The following is a 14074-nucleotide window of genomic DNA, read 5'->3' on the forward strand; positions in this document are numbered from 1 at the left end:
TTTATAGGGTCTTTCAAGTTCATTAAATGTTTTGTTAGTGTGTTGGTGGTTTTGTGGGCTACCATGTTGCCAAGAGGTCTGAGTAGTCTGGCAGGCATTTCCGAGATGTATTTGATGTAGAGTACTAGGCCGCCTGGACGTGTTTTGTCTGCTTGGTTGAGTTTGTTGCTGAGAAAACAAACCTTCCAGCTCAGCGAGCAAACCTACATCCAGTTCTCCCTAACCCTCTGATTAGCAAACTTCGTGGCATATGATAAAGAAAACAGAAATTTTTAAAAAGCCAATAAATTATGAACAAAAATAATTTCCCTGATCAATTAAGGTCTTTTGTTTCTATCGCCTATTCTGAATTTGAAAGGACTTTCTACGGAATGCAATTGTTAACTACTGAAACCAGTATGATTGTACGCACGTTGAAAGCCGGTGAATCTAAATTGGTGGATAAGTTTAATGGGCCCCGTAATTAATTTTGTATCACCATTCCAGACCCTTGAATTCTCCGTCTCATTGACTGGATATCGAAGGTTTCCTGCTTGTCAGTAAACTCAAACGGCTTTGAACGGATAAAATTTAATGTTCCATAAAATATTTCCTCAGTGCTTTGCCGTCACAGAAAGCTGTTATTATGTTGTGTGGCAGATTATTAAACCTGCGACTATTTGCACATTAAAAATGAAAAAAAAACAACACCCATTAACGGTGAAGTGATCCTGAAATTAATATTGGAATCACAGTTGCAACACAGTGCATGAACGAACAGTAAATGAAGACCGTGCGACCAGAGATTACAGGAAGCCGCACACACAGACGAGATGTTTAACTATAGAAGCAATCATCCCAACATCCACAAACGGAGCTGCATCAGGACATTATTTAAACAGGCCACAGCACACTGCAACACCCAGGAACTACGCGCAGAAGAAAAATACCTATTCAAGAAGAACGGGCACCCAATTAACACAGTCATCTGATTCTTAAACAACAAACCCAAACAAGAAGACAAAACACGCCTAGATATTCTAACCACATTAACACACATCAACGACATCTCTACCAGACAACTTCGTCCACTAAGCAACATGTTAGCCCACAAACCTATCAACACAATTAAACATCGGCTGATGACCAACACGTTTAAACAGTGGCTGATGAACGTAAAGGACGCTACACAAACAAGCACTAAAACCCATATAATTTACTAAATGAAATGTGAGGACTGTAAGAAACACTACATCGGACAGGCAGAAAATTCGCCACCAGGCTACAGGAACGATAACTAGCCACCAAAGGACATGACCAACTATCACTAGTATCCTTTCATACAGGTGAAGAAGCACACCACTTCGACTGGGACAACACATCTATCCGAAGAGAGGCTAAACAGGGACATAAACAGAAATTCCTAGAGGCTCGCATTCAACTGGAACTCCATTGACAAACACATCGATTTGGAACCCATTTACCAATCCCTAAGGAAAATAACCCGAAATGGTATCACTCACTTTAAGAGATCAAGACACATAAATAGAAAGCGGGACATACCATCAATGCTTCGCTGGAGGCTCACCGATAATGTTACCTAGCATGGTGATGAAACATCTGACAACAAACCTTCCAGCTTAGCGACAAAACGTACAACCTGAACCTCAACCTGAGCTGCAAATCTTCTCCAAAATTGCAAGCAGTCATTTAGATTGCAAAATGCTGACTTTGAGGCTGCAGAGATGAGCGCAATGCACTTGGTACTTGCTGTGAGCTCAATAATTTTAAGCAGGAATAAGAGAATGCGGGAGTAACATTCGATACTTTCTGCCTGCCTGTATGTATGCAATCAGAATGATATCTGAATTCTCGAAACCATCAGGACAAAAACGCTCACTTGAGCAGCATTGACTAGTTTAATAATTGTTCCATCCATCATTGGCGCTGCATTGTTAATGTTTCGTATCCACAGGAGAATCGGAAGTATTTCACAAAGTTTCACGGGTAAAATCGCTTTCTCCGACCTCTTAAACAGACAAGTGGAACAGTCTAAATTTCCTCTCAAATTAGACATCATCCTAATTTAGAAAATGAACTAAATTCCTGATGAAAAGCTTACGCTCGAATCCTCGATTCTTCTGCTCTTCCGATGCTGCCGGGCCGACTGTGCTTTACCAGCACCACACGTTCCGACTCGGATCTCCAGCATCTGCAGTCCTCACTCGCACATGATGCATTCATCCTGATTGTGTGAAAATCCTGAAGCTAAGATCTTAACAGTGAACTTTTTCTTGGACTTTAGTGTCTCCATAAGCCGAGCAATGATCATCTGTTAAACATTAACCAAAAATGGAGAGCAACTATACATGTGGTGATCTAGGCAATTCCGCACAACGACTTATTACTTAAGAACACAGAGGTGACATTTGTTGACATGACAAGTGTCTTAAAGTCACTATTTTTGTGACTTCTGCTGAGGATGGAAAAAAGAGCACCATATTCTCTGAGTCACTTTCGCTAATAGTTGAGTTCCATTGAGCCTGGTAATACCCTGACAATTACCCATAAAACATGCTGGGCCGCTGTAATCTATTGACATGTATATGAGTGATAAAGACTTTAAAAAGATGGTTTGCTTGTACCTTGGCTAAACTGGCTTTAGCATGCTCACACGGACATTTGCAAATATAGTTTGGAGAGATTAATCTGGAGCTGGAGCAAGAGTGGGAGCTCTGGTTCACGGGAAGTAAAAGTAGAAATCAAGTGTTGAGTAAGAAATACAACTGAAATGAAGCATCGCGTTTCAAGGTCAGAATAAAAGAAACGAAAGAAGGATGCTTGTTGCATATGCAAAAGGCTTGATGATTTGAAAGCAAAAATTGAGTTAATTGGTTATGATTTATTTACTTAGTTATTTGGCTCAAAGACTGGTGTTTGAAAAAAAAGGTTTTCAATTCATGCCCCCTGGAGAGAGGCAAAGACGTGCTGTTTGGAAGACCTTAACCTCTCTTGTGGTCGCTGCGGCTAGTCTATTTAATTAAATGAAAATTACGACTGGAGCTAGTGATATAAGTTCTTCTTTTCTCTCACGTAAGTAGAGGGAAAATATATTAACGGGACCTAAGGGGCAACTTTTTCGCACAGGTGTGTGTATGGAATGAGCTACCAGAGGAAGTGGTAGAGGCTGGTACAATTGAAGCATTTAAAAGGCATCTAGATGGATATATGAATAGATTTAAAGGGATATGAGGCAAGTGCTGTCAAATGGGGCTAGATTAGGTTAGGATATCTGGTCAGCATTGACGAGTTGGACTGAAGGGTCTGTTTCCGTGTTGTACTTCTGACTCTAACTCTAAATGACAAGCTGTCTCTGTAGAGTGCCACAGGGATGGGATGAGATGATAATCTCAATTATCTACGATTTAAGCTGGATGAGTGGACTGAATGTACGATAGTGAAATTTAATGATACCAAGTTAAGAGGTGAGTATGCAAAGGAGTTAAGTGAATGGTTAAAATTTGATAGATGGAGGATTATGTGGATAAATGTGAATACTCCCATTTTGGATGGAATAATAGATAATTTAAATGGGAAGAACTATAACTGAACTTGTGGTAGAGAGGAATCTGGATGTGCTAGAGCATAAATTAAAATTGAACTGGAAATAGTGATTCAGAAGGCAAAAGAAATGATGCTTATGGCAAGGAGAATAGTAATTAACTTCCATGGTAGTTGTTCAGGGTTTTGGTGAGACCACATTTGGAGTAGTATATAATTTTGTTCTTAGGGTGCAGGGAGATAACTGATTCAGAAACAGCTCAGAAAATGTTTAGTTGACTGATTCCTGGGGTCAAGGACTTATCTTGGGAGGGAAGGCTGAACCGTTAGCTCCATATTGGTTGATGTTGAGAAACATTAAGTGACCTTATAGGAACACAAAGAAGGGACAGAATACAACGGAATGTCAGGTGTGTGTGTCTGTGTGTGTGTGTCTGTGTGTGTGTGTGTGGGGGGGGGGGGGGTGTTTTCTTTTATGGGGGAAGCTCAGTAAATTTTTTAGGGGAAGTCTCCTTTTTAAGACTTGACACATATTGAGGGCCATCAGAATGTGGAATTTTAATCACAGCAGCTGGTGGAGGCTGGATCTTTAGATTCAAGGCAATTTCACTGAAGCTTATCAAAAAATCTAAAGAGTCATGGGTTAAGGGAAGTAGAGGTGAGACCACACAAGAGCAGCCATGATTTTATTGAATAGAACAGCAGACTTAAAGGGCTGAATACCTACAATTGTTCTGATGATTGTACATTGGTATTCTGGGTAATCCAAATGGAGGACAGGGGAAAACTGTGGCTGTAAGAACTGCTCCTTTTTGAGGTTTCTAGGTGTTGGAGGTGATTTCCTTGAATTACAGGAGCAACTATTTCATAACTGTTTCATATGCTGTTCCATTGTTTTGGAGTTTCGAGAGAAAAAGTTTAAACAACGGCACTTTAAAAGGAGGAAAGACAGATAAAGAAAGCAAGCACATAGTCAAAAGGGAGACAGACACCTGCTAACTGACAATGAATCTGCACAATTACTGCCTTTGCTGTTTCAGTTCTTGTTTCTCTGGATAGCAGAGTGTATCTAGAAAAAGATTAACAGTGAAATGCACAGCTAACCTTGGAGGAACCAGCACAGGAACAGAGTTCATAGTTTTTAAGTGTACTTTTGCTGTAAGTCTGCAGTACTGAATAGAGTTAAAAATCACGCACCAGGTTATAGTCCAACCACCTGATGAAGGAGCGGCACTCTGAAAACTAGTGCTTCCAATTAAACCTGTTGGACTATAATTTGGTGTTGTGAGATTTTTAACTTTGTAAACCCAAATCCAACACTGGCATCTCCAAATCAGTACTGAATAGAGTCAGAGTCATAGAGATGTACAGCATAGAAACAGACCCTTCGGTCCAACCTGTCCATGCCGACCAGATATCCCAATCCAATCTAGTCCCACCTGCCAGCAACTGCCCATATCCCTCCAATCCCTTCCTATTCATATACACATCCAAATGCCTTTTAAATGTTGCAATTTTACCAGCCTCCTCCACCTCTGGCAGCTCATTCCACACATGTACTACCCTCTGTATGAAAACGTTGCCCCTTGGGTCTCTTTACCCTCTCACCCTAAACCTATGCCCTCTAGTTCTGGACTTCCTCACCCCAGGGAAAAGACTTTGTTTATTTATCCTATCCATGCCCCTCATAATTTTGTCATGCTCTTCTATAAGGTCACCCCTCAGCCTCCGACACTCCACGGAAAACAGCCGCAGCCTTTCAGCATCTCCCTATAGCTCAAAACCTCCTAACCTGGCAACATCCTTGTAAATATTTTCCGAACCCTTTCAAGTTTCGCAACATTTTCCAATGGGAAGGAGACCAGAATTGCACGCAATATTCCAACAATGGCCTAACCAATGTCCTGTACAGTCACAACATGACCTCCCAACTCCTGTACTCAACACTCTGACCAATAAAGGAAAGCATACCAAACACCACCTTCACTATCCTATCTACCTGGGACTCTACTTTCAAGGAGTTATGAACCTGCACTCCAAGGTCTCTTTGTTCAGCAACAGTCCCTAGGACCTTACCATTAAGTGTATAAGTCCTGCTAAGATTTGCTTTCCCAAAATGCAGCACCTCTCATTTATCTGAATTAAACTCCATCTGCCACTTCTCAGCCCATTGGCCCATCTGGTCCAGATCCTGTTGTAATCTGAGGTAACCTTCTTCACTGTCCACCATAGCTCCAATTTTGGTATCATCCACAAACTTACTAACCATACCTTTTATGCTCCTATCCAAATTATTTATATAAATGACAAAAAGTAGAGGACCCAGCGTGGGTTTGTTCTTGATTATGTTCAATTGAAGTGTCTCTTGCAGTTCTGGTCTCCTGTCTATTCGAAAGATGTTGTGAAACTTGAAAGGTTCCGAAAAGATTTACAAGGATATTGCTAGGGTTTGAGCAGTAGGGAGAGGTAAATAGGCTGGGGCTGTTTTCCCTGGAGCATTGGAAGCTGAGTGTTCTAGAAGTTTATAAAATTGAGGGGCATGGATAGGATAAGTACAGTCTTTTCCCTGGGGTGGGGGAGTCCAGAGTCCAGTATAGGTTTAGGGTGAGATGGGAAAGATATGAAAGAGACCTAAGGGCAAATGTTTCACAGAGGGTGGTGCGAGTATAGAATGATTTGCCAAAGGAAGTGGTGGAGGCTAATACAATTACAGCATTTAAAAGGCATCTGGATGGGTATATGAATAGGAAGGGTTTAGAGAGATGTGGGCTGAGTGCTGGCAAGTGGGAACAGATTAGATTAGGATATCTGGTCAGCATGGACAAGTTGGACCAAAGGGTCTGTTTCTGTGCTATACAGCTGACTGAGTATGTAGTAATCACGCAAGTAAATAAACAAAAGATATGTTGGTATTAATAAGAATGCAGAACCATTAGAAACAACTGGCATCGACAAATGTTGAGCAGTGTTTGAGTTTTTGAACCAAGTCTGGAACATCTGAAGTGTTTAATGTGTGAGGTTCATGCTTCCTCAAGCTTCAACCGTTTGGTGTATGTCCCCATCTAAGGACAGTGAAGCTTTATGATAAGTACTGCAATTTTTTTTATAATGTTGATATTAAGTAAAAGATACTCTTTTGGTTAATATTAGACTTACTCACTGGTTTGGTTGGCAATAATGAATCAAACATTTGACATTAATCTGATGTGCATGTGACTTAATTCCCCTAGTTTTCATGGAATGAATGCTTAGTCATATTGTCTCTATTCAAAATATTTAAGTTAAAACCAAATTAGGAGGGCTGTTATGGCAGAGTGGTAAAGTCCCTACCTGAGCCAGGAGGTGTGGAGTTAAGCCCATCTCTTCTAGAGGTAGTAAGAAAATATTTGAACAGGTTAATTTGAAAATTTCTAGACTGAGGAACTCCTGCAGATATGTCCATGGACTGCGATGATTGACCTTAAACAATCTCAAATCATGGGGCTCTTGTAGTGCAGTGGTAGTATCCCTGCCTCTTGGGGTGTGTGTGTGTGTGCCTTGCACCTAGTGGTCACGTCCTTATCTATAAACAAGAAGGTCTGGGTTCATGTTCCACCTGCCAGGGAGATGCAATTGTGTCTGAATAAGTTGACTTAATTTGATATTTGAAATTTGATAATAATTTCCCAAAGTATCTCACCCCAGTGGGTATTCAGGGGGCTTTGGAAATGTGCCGCTGTCTTTCCCTCCAGCTTGTTTTCATACCTTACATTGTGATTACTGTGGACGGTACTGATATTTTAATACAAATGACCGTCAGGCTCAGACCTGCACTAACTCCATCTGTGTCTCTGTGCCTCTCAGAGACTCTCACCTTGAGCATAGCTGCCGGCTGTGAGTTTAACAGCTCCGGGAACTGGACCTACTTTGACCAGTTCATCTATGACCAACAGCTGATCATGTATTTCGACTTTAACCAGAAGAGGTTCATTGCGGTGAAGGACTGGATGAAGTCTTATGCGGAGAGATTCATTAAAGACAGAGGGGAAGCCATATACCAAGAAGTGTTCGCTGCATGTCCGGCTACCATTGGTATCCTGGAGAGAGGTGCTGCCCTGGAAAGGTGAGAGCGGTCCGTGGGGTGGGGGCACAGGGAGATATCAGCAGTGCCCCCGCCCCAGTGTGTGTCTGAGGGGAGAGCTTTCCTCACTTTCCCAACACTGCACCGCACTGGAAACATGGTCCCAGACTGAGTCTGAGTTAGAGATCCTCAGCCCGCACGCTGTTCCTGTTACAGGGATCTATAAAACTCCTCCAACCCTATTGCACAATCAGCCCTCTGCAACCTCAAAAGATTATGGTGCACAGGCCCACTTGGCCCATTATGAACGTACCAGCTCTTCAATCATCATGACCTACTACAAATCTCCCGCCTTTATTCCATATCCCTATACCATTTCTATCCAAATAATCAACCCAGTCCCCCTTGTATGCCTCCATTGAACCCTGCCTCAACCACATGCACTGTGTTTAAGTGTTCTGACATGACCTTTGCTAGACATGGTGGACGTGGACTTTAGTCTACCATGTGGAACCTTTGTCAAAGACTAAATTAGTAAAAATAGAACATAGAAGAATACAGCGCAGTACAGGCCCTTCGGCCCTCGATGTTGCGCCGATCCAAGCCCACCTAACCTACACTAGCCCACAATCCTCCATATGCCTATCCAATGCCCGCTTAAATGCCCATAATGAGGGAGAGTCCACCACTGCTACTGGCAGGGTATTCCATGAACTCACGACTCGCTGAGTAAAGAACCTACCCCTAACATCTGTCCTATACCTACCCCTCCCCCCCCCCCTTAATTTAAAGCTATGCCCCCTTGTAATAGCTGACTCCATACGTGGAAAAAGATTCTCACTGTCGACCCTATCTAAACCCCTAATCATCTTGTACACCTCTACCAAGTCACCCCTAAACCTTCTTTTCTCCAATGAAAACAACCCCAAGTGCCTCAGCCTTTCCTCATACGATCTTTCTACCATACCAGGCAACATCCTGGTAAACCTCCTCTGCACCCGTTCCAGTGCCTCCACATCCTTCCTATAGTATGGCGACCAAAACTGCACACAATACTCCAGATGTGGCCGCACCAGAGTCCTATACAACTGCAACATGACCTCAGTACTCCGGAACTCAATTCCTCTACCAATAAAAGCCAGTACGCCATATGCCTTCTTCACCACACTATTTACCTGGGTGGCAACTTTCAAAGATTTGTGTACATGGACACCAAGATCCCTCTGCTCATCCACACTACCAAGTATCCGACCGTTAGCCCAGTACCCCATCTTTTTATTACACTTACCAAAGTGAATCACCTCACACTTAGCTACATTGAACTCCATTTGCCACCTTTCTGCCCAGCTCTGCAGCTTATCTATATCCCGCTGTAACCTGCCACATCCTTCCTCACTGTCTACAACTCCTCCGACTTTCATATCATCCGCAAACTTACTCACCCAACCTTCTAACCCCTCCTCCAGGTCATTTATAAAAATGACAAACAGCAATGGTCCCAAAACAGATCCTTGCGGAACACCACTAGTGACAGCACTCCAAGATGAACATTTGCCATCAACTACTACCCTCTGTCTTCTTCCAGCCAGCCAACTCCTAATCCAAACCTCCAACTCACCCTCAATGCCATACCTCCGTATTTTTTGCAGTAGTCTACCATGGGGAACCTTATCAAACGCCTTACTAAAATCCATATACACCACATCTACTGCTTTCCCCTCGTCCACCTCCTTAGTCACCTTCTCAAAGAATTCAATAAGGTTTGTGAGGCACGACCTGCCCTTCACAAAACCATGCTGACTATCCTTGATCACATTATTCCTATCCAGATGTTCATAAATCCTATCCCTTACAATTCTCTCTAAGATTTTTCCCACAACAGAAGTGAGACTCACCGGCCTATAGTTACTAGGGTTATCCCTACTCCCCTTCTTGAACAAGGGAACCACATTTGCTAGCCTCCAATCTTCTGGCACTACTCCTGTAGACAACGAGGACATAAAAATCAAGGCCAATGGCTCTGCAATCTCTTCCATGGGAATCAGAGAGCTTGCCAATGGGATATAAAATTAGCTTAATGATAGGAGACAGTAATGGTGGAGGGTTGTTTTTCAAACTGGAAGCCTGTCATCAGCGGTGTTCCACAAGAATGAATCTGGGTCCTCTTGTTTGTCACTTATAAAACTGATTTGGATGGGAATTAAGAGGGCATGGTTAGTAAATTTACAGGCACAAAAATTGATGACAGTAGACTAAGAAAGTTATCTAAGAATACAGAGGGATCTTAATCAATTCAGCTGAAAAATGGCAGGTGGGGTTCAATCTGGATAAGTTGAGATATTGCCTTTTGGTACAACATACAGGGGTAGGGTTTATACAATTAATGGTAGAGCCTTAGATAGCTCTATAGTAGAGGGACCTAGGGGTACCGGTGCACAAATCTTTGAAGTTTGCTTCACATGTATACAGGGTGTTTGAAAAGGTGTCTGACACGCTTGCCTTCATTGGCCAGTTCTTTGAGTGCAGGAGTTGGGTTGTGGCTCATCTGTTTTGTCATGTGCTACTTATCACTTCCATTCACCAGACGCTATTATGTTTTCTAATCAACCTAATCAGTGCTGTTATGACATCCCTCTGGAACAGGTGGGACTTAAGGGTGGGGACACTACCACTGTGCCTCAAGAACCCTTCTGTTACTTTGTATTTATTTTCTACTTTAGTGTCTGTGATGTTTTAGACAAATAGAGGTCCCTTCCCTGCTATGGGTGTATAAACTGGTTCAATATCATCAACACTTCCCACTGTCTATATTTTACACATTTATTGTTTTTACCCAATTACAATGAGCTCGCACAATCTCATTTCACTGCATCCACCCTGGCCTAAAACTAAGACCTTGAGAGTTTCATATTGCTGTCGTTTAAATACAATATTGCACTTTGATCACATTGTGGTCATTGTTAGAGAAATATTCCTGCTCTGCTCGTGGTAATGTCCCTCCTGGATTGAAACGCAGGTTTAAGCCCCACCTCCAAGGTGTGTAATAAAATGTCCAAACAGGTTGATTAATGAAATAAATTAAATTTAAAAGTTAAATCTGACCTTGCTCATTTCTAAATAATGATGCCTGACACTGAATAATAGGTATTCTGTGCTGATGCTAATCAGCTAGTCCTACTGCTATACGTTATGCTGTTTACCTGGACCTTACTCAGCATGTTTTAGAAGTGACTGCAGTTAATACCCAACATTGTCTCTTCTTGCTGTTTGAGCTCTCACCTAGTCTGACTTGCAGTTTACACTAGGGCTTCTGGAGAGTTTGAGCCATTTAGAATGAGACTATATCTTAATGTGGTCCAATCGGGGACATTTGGAGGTGTTTTAAGTATTGTTTTTCTATTGCAATTTCTCAATTTCCAAAACATATCTTAATCTTGGTCACCTGAATGAAGGCCAGGCCTAATATAGGCATCCAACATGACATAACCGATCCAATTGGGGTTATTCAGGAATTACAAATGGGGATGGGAGAGTCAGACATAAACTGAAAACATTTGAACTTGTCCTGTACTTTTTATGAACTTTCTTTCTGTTCCAGATGAACTGACAGTCACTCTCCTACCTAAAGTATCTCAGCATTCTGCACAGTCAGCTCCGCTCTCATGTCATGTCACTGGATTTTACACTCCCCAGATCAAAGTCACATGGCTAAAAAATGGAGTACCAATTCCTGATGGTGTCATCAACACTGTCTTGTTATCAGATGGTGACTGGACCTATCAGGTGGAGGATCTCCTCCAGTACCAGCCAGTGTCTGGGGATAAATACCTGTCGTGTGCAACACAGCAGCCTGAGTGGATTCAAAAGTGTGGACTGGGGTAAGAGACTCTGAAGCAATATTATGTTGATTATACAATGTTGAAAGAGTAACAGAATTAACAGGTTAACCCATCATCAATAAATACAAATTACAACTGAATCCTAAATCACCACTCTACCCACATTCCGTTCCAGGGAAGATTTTCTTAATTGCTGCATTTTCTCTTCCATTATAAGCTGTTTGCTATTCCTTTTTTATATCACCTTGGCTTCTCCAATAGGTTTCAATATGAATCCTTCAGTGTTCTCTTGATCATCTATGAACATTTTTGTGCCATTTCTCCAAGGTGAGCTGTGCAGTTGAAGCAGCTGAAGATGCTTGGATTGAGGACACTGACCTGAGGAACTCCTGCCCTGGTAGAAATGATTGGCCTCCAACAAAACAAGCTTCCTTTGAGCTAGAAATGACTGCAATCAAAGCTTTCCCATTGATGCTCACTGACTTAAATTTTACTACAGTTCCCTTGATACCATTCTTGGTCAAATGCTGTTTTAATGAAAATGTTAACCACTCTCCTCTCCCTTTTGGGATGCTACTTTCCATGTCTGGATCATGGCTGTAATGAAGTCTGGAGCCAAATGATCCTGACAACCTAAAATGAGCTCAGTTTTGTGGACAGACTTGCTGGACAATTTTCTGCATATTTGTGTATGGAATTGTATTGAAGCTTAGCCGCATCCTTATTCAATGTTGGCAACTTGCAAGCCATTTTTCTCCCAACTGTAAAACATTGCGCCACCTTGTGTGCGTCTGCTTCACTCCATTACACCTATGGTCTGGATGCTCAGCGTGGTCTGTTGTCAGAGACGTGTCTGCAGGTAAGCTCTCTATAGCGATAAGAAATAGGAGAATAAGAATACATTATTGGAAAGTGTCAGAAATAAGGAACAGGAACAGAAGTTGTTGGGAAGGTTCCTCAGGACAGCTATATTTTGGATAAACTGACATTTTGTGAAGAGTGGAAGATGGAGAGCAATGAAATACTCCAATCTGATGAAAGCACAGGTGAGGGTTTCAGTGGTAGATGAGCTAAGTATTGGTAGTTAGACGTAGCCAATGAGATTTATATTGTGCTTCTCATTGCCATCAGACATCTCAAAAGGCTTTATAGCTATTGGAGTAGGTTCGATATGCAGTCACTGTTATATTGTAGGCCTGAGATGCCTTAATTTGAAATGAAGTGGTATTAAAAAGAGCTGAAACTTGTATCTCAATTCCAGTGGGTGATGATTGCAATCTGAAAGAGACTCCACGAGGCCCTTTCCAACAGGAGATACTCCACTTCCATCACACTGTTATATTTGTGTGAAACCAATTTGCACTCTGCAAACTCTCAAATAGCAATGTGACCATGACCTGGTAGTGTTTTTTTTTCATGTTGGTGGAGAGATAAATATTGGCCAAGGATAACACCAGGAATTACTTTTGACGTTTTATTTTTGAGGTGGTTCATTGGGATCTTTACATTCAATTGGTCAAGCATGTGGGGTCAGGCATTAACATCACATCCAAACGGCAGATCTTTTCAACACTCCACTGGTGTGTCTGTTTTTTGATATTCTGGAATTGAACTTTAATGTACAAGTACAAACAACTGAGTCACTCAGATGCTCAACACAGGACCACAAACAATCCTGTTCAACCTGAGACCACAGTCAGGGAAGGGAACAAAATTGGTGACAAGCCCAGGAATTGTGTTTAAGACCAAGAATTGATATCTTTGATCTTTCCAATATGTAACAGGAGGAAATTGTTACTGATCCAAGAATGTTTCTTGGAGAAACAGTCTAATAAATAAATCAGCAGTAATGGATCAAGAGAGATGTCAGAGATTTTTGTGTTATATCTTTGTTGAATCTAATTCCATGCTCAAAGATACATTTGGAGGTCTCTTTGGGGATTCTCAGTGAGTATAGGTCAGTAACAATGTGCTACAGGTCAGATTGGTCTGTGACCAGACAGGTAAGAGTGAAACAGGTGAGGGCACACTGACTGATATGGTGATTAGATAAGAAGTGTTGGAGCAGGGCTGTTCAATTAACTGTGATGAAGGGGATAATGTGCAATATTGTAGCCCACTCAGACACCAAGAATATGGGCTATTTCAGTATTGTGGCAGGGCAGGAAGCCAACTGGAATTAGTGAAAAGATGTACCTGAATTTGGGAAATTACAATACATTGAGCAATTTTAGAGAAAGGGGAGGTTTGACATTGGGCACTGGTTTTGTTACTAGGAGTATAATAACTGCATATTTTTGAGAGGAGAATTATATTTGTTGATAATGGATCTAGAAAACTATCATATGGTCAGCAGTTTCATGGAATGGGGTCACATAAACATAAATTGGATTACATAGATAAGATAAACTTGGAGAAAAGTTTAGAGCAAATGGAGAGCGTCTAGAGAAGTCTACATATTTAGAGCTGGGGAAGGAGTGTTATCTGGCAGGTTAGAGGGCAGGTGGAAAGTAGTAGAGGCAGCAGTTAGAATAGCATTGACTGAGAATCCATAAATTCCTTACACTTTGTATCTGAAGAAGTGTCATTATACTCAACATGTTAACTCTGCTTTCTCTCCACAGATGCAGTTTCT

At 41.7% G+C, this 14074-nt stretch overlaps 1 pseudogene; it reads left to right on the forward strand.

Moving 5' to 3' along the window:
• Nucleotides 1–11492, forward strand: part of LOC148140725 (DLA class II histocompatibility antigen, DR-1 beta chain-like) — a 98123-nt pseudogene extending 86631 nt beyond the window's left edge.
• Nucleotides 11493–14074: the final 2582 nt, after the last annotated feature.

This window comes from Chiloscyllium plagiosum, unplaced genomic scaffold (genome assembly GCF_037043375.1).
Source record: "Chiloscyllium plagiosum isolate Xiang-an unplaced genomic scaffold, Cpla_swu_hap1 HiC_scaffold_35, whole genome shotgun sequence".
In the NCBI taxonomy this organism is placed as follows: Eukaryota; Metazoa; Chordata; class Chondrichthyes; order Orectolobiformes; family Hemiscylliidae; genus Chiloscyllium; species Chiloscyllium plagiosum.